The sequence below is a fragment of the Phaethon lepturus genome, unplaced genomic scaffold (genome assembly GCF_000687285.1).
Source record: "Phaethon lepturus isolate BGI_N335 unplaced genomic scaffold, ASM68728v1 scaffold33581, whole genome shotgun sequence".
NCBI classification, from domain to species: Eukaryota; Metazoa; Chordata; class Aves; order Phaethontiformes; family Phaethontidae; genus Phaethon; species Phaethon lepturus.
This window is the reverse complement of record NW_010520349.1, coordinates 5,987-9,731: the sequence shown is the minus strand read 5'-3', so window position 1 is coordinate 9,731 and position 3,745 is coordinate 5,987.

Genomic DNA, 3,745 nt, shown 5'->3' with positions numbered 1-3,745 from the left:
GAGAGGGGGGAGAGAGACGGCCCTCGTCCAGGCCGGGAGCGGGGCGGCCGGGTGGCACATGGCGTATCGAGGCCCAATGAAATATGGAGGCAGCTCTTGAGGGTGCACCTGCCTGACTTTTTCATCTGCCTGGCAAGGCGAGGTGTCAGATGTGGGAGCTACGTGCAAGGCAAGGAAGTGGGGTGGGATGGCACGGCTCCCACCTCCGGCGCTGACGCTTTCTTTGGTGAAGCAAGAACAGTCTCGCAGCAGCAAGGATGCACCGAAAAGGTCGTTTCTGTTGTGGTGGCTGCCGGCACCGCACTGCAGAAGATGGCGAGTTCCAGGCTCCTCCCTCTGGGGTGAGATACAGGCAAGATGACCTCGCCATGGAGGGAGAGGAGAGAGCTTAAAAGGTCGGAGAATAAACCAAGCATTAAAATTGCAGGCAAGTCCAGGCTGGCTTCCTTGAAGGACACTGGAGACACTGCTGCTTGACTGAGCACAGTAGACACTCCCAGAGCTGACCTCCTGATACCAAGATCTTTCCATATTTCCTTTCTCTTCTGCAGTGGGCTGAAGACATCTACCTTCTGAAATATTTATCTATCTCACCCACCTGTTCCAGCAGGGAACAAAAGGAGTGCGAAATGCGCCTATAACCTGATGGACCATCTGGCACCTTCTGTAGCTTTTAGCAGGGGGAGATGCCAAATCAGATCTATGTCTGCAAGCCCAAGCTCTAAAGGATCAGACACCGACTACGCCAGGTAGGCGAAGGGCACTTGCTGGTGGAGGTGACGGGCACCTCATGTTACCTACAGCATAACGTGAGCACTGAACTCTCCTGGGAAGAAGCTTAGCACGAGTTTTTGAACACTAGGATAGAGGCACGAGAGAGTGAGAGGTATCCCGCATCCCTCAGGGGTGGAAAACAGGCGCTCGGTGCCACCGTGCCTTTCCCAGCTCGAGCGGGCCAGGGGTGGCCAGGAGGCTACTCTTCCCACCCCGAGCGCAGCGCTTTGGCTGCGCATGGCTCACCCACGGACCGGGGCGCTGGGCGCGCAGAGCGTTACCTACTGTTCCTGCTTCTTGCAACACCTAGGTCTGATTCCTTTCTGACTCGCGGCTGATAGTACCACTTGCACCCAAAACAGCTTTCCTGCAGCCTCCCTCAGTGCCACGCCTGCCCTGCGTAGTTCAGGAAAACTGACGGTAGCCTCTGACTGCGGCCTGACTGTCCGCAAGCAGCAGAAGAGGTTGGCTTCCTGCAAAAACCATGCACAGGGCCTTCAAGCAATGGTGGTGGAAGACGCACAAGTCTCTTCACAGCAGCGATTTAGCAGCTATACATTCACCATGAAGTTCTCCAGCCCAGCCTCGACTGACTGAGCTTGCTCATTCCTCACAAGGCGCCCAGGCAGTGAGCTTGAACTGGCAGCACCCCATTGCAGCAAAGGCTTTTGGCTTGTGGGAAGCGGCTGAGAACAAAACCGCTTAGCCAGGGAAGATGAGGTCCCAAAAGGAAGGGCATTGCTTAGAAAAGATCCAGCTGGCACGGTACAAGCTGATTCCCCACATCCCAGCACAGAGCCCTGCCCCATTCAAACCTCCCTGGAAGGGCTAATGTCATCAAAATTGTCTTCAGTGTTATGGTTTCTGGCCAGAAACCCTCCCAGTTCTAGTGAGATTTTCAGACCAGCTTTGCAATCGCTGAGGCACTGAGACAAACCAGAACAGCTTTCCCAACCCTTTTGCCCGGTATTAAATTCAGTGACTTCTAGTACAATCATTTATTAGCTGCCACCACTGCACCTGGCCTGGGAGTAGTGTACATGGCTGGGAGGGAAATTAACTGTTCCTGCAACTGCAAAGTGAAGGGAAAACATTATTTCCTCCAGATTTGTGTGACAAGGCTAGAAAACACAAAATCTGAAAAATTCAAACCAAGCAAGAAGTCAGCAGTGACCGTTCAGGATTTAGCTATGCCCCTTACCCTGGGGACTTCAGTCTGCATGGGGAACTAGCCAGAGCCCCCTCAGGCAGGAGCTGGCAGTCCCAGAGACCCCTTCCTTTCAGTAAGCCCATCCGCTGCCCTCCTTTACCTTTCTCTGCTTTGCCCAGCTCCGTGTGACAGTCTCCCAGGAAAGCCCTGCGTAACGGAATTGCCCGACTCCTCCAGCTGTTCCCCCATTACCCACCCGCCACGCCAAGGCTGCTGTATTTCCGCCTGCCACTGAGAACACGGAGAGCGCTTAACGGCTTACGGCTGGATAAACAGTAAAACTGAGCATATGCGAACGCTTCGGCCTCCCCGGCGCCTGCCGTGCTCCCGCTCTCTGGAGGGAGCGAGGTCTGCTGGGCAAACCTTTCGGGGCCTGAGGCTGCAGTGCCAGGCGCTCCTGGATGCAGCTCAGACTGCAGAGCCTGGCTGCGTCCCCGGGGACTGGGCAGATGAGGATTGATGCACCGGACCTGGGAGCTGCGGCTGTGCATTGCCTTGTGCTCACTGACCTGTTCAGGGGGCCCTGGGAGGAGCTGGCTGGAGGGCTGGCTCTCTGCTCCACTCCTGAGTATTTCTGAGACAGGAGAGAGGGCAGAGCTCTCTGGATCAGGCTGTTAGCGACATGCAACAGCCAAGATGCGTCTCAGAGGGGTAGACATGGGGAGCGAGCCAAAGAAGAGCAGAAGCAGCCCATCTCCCTGCATACTCTGTCCTCCTCTCTCAACCAGCACATCAACACCTACGTTTTCGTATTCACAGACACATAATGGATTGATTTCTCATTCTTTACAACTCAGTACTCATTCAACAGTTCCACACACAAACAATGTAGACACAGGAATGTACACAAAAGTATTAAATGAGATAGATCTTTATTAGAAGCTTCCAGCATATTTTATCTGTTTTCCTCCTCCACAAAACTCCGCTTACCGGATATACAGCTACTATAGTCCATATAGAGCCTGTACATCTCTGTCTTGCTATTTACTGCTACGTATCTGTGCTCTCTTATCAGCAGTAATACATGGTCTTCAGTACAACCCTACACGCATTAAAATTGCATGGCACTCTGCACTACAAGGAAAGAGCTAAACCTCTGGTTCCATAAGACAAACGTTACCAGTGTTCCTATAAAGCTCATAGGCAGATCCGCACAGGTATTCTGGGCAGATTTCCCCCAGTACCTTTGTGAATCTGGTCCCTAAGTGCTTAACAAACCTCACATTCGTGCTGTTATCAGATTTGGGAGTGAAGAAAAACCCTCATGAATAATGCCCTTGGGTGATCAGGAAGGCACTAGAGACAGGGGAGAAACTGAACCACTTCCTTTTCATTTCTCACCCCACCTTCCATTCTGAGTCCCCTCCAGTCCTCTCCAGCCCCACAAGGTTACACCCTCAGCCACGGCACCTCCTCCCTCAACATCTCCTCCCAGCCAGCTTTGTACCTCTAGGATGGTAGGCAGCAGAGGGACCAACTCATATATCTAGACCCTTCATCTGGTGATCATCAGAGCCAAACATATACACGTGCCTTTTCCTTCTCTCCAACATGCTCCTGTCCTTGTCAGGGCTCTTTCCTGAGGCTTCCCTGAGCTCAGCCCCTTTCCCTGCTGCCCCTGCAGTCCCCGTCCGTCCGGCGCAGCCTCCTGCCCGCCGCCCCTTCCCCTGGCTCTGGCTGCGTGATGCCTGCCCATGCTCTGCTTACCGGAGTGAGATGTGTCCTTGCAGCGGGTGCTCCTCACCCGCTGGGACAGACACC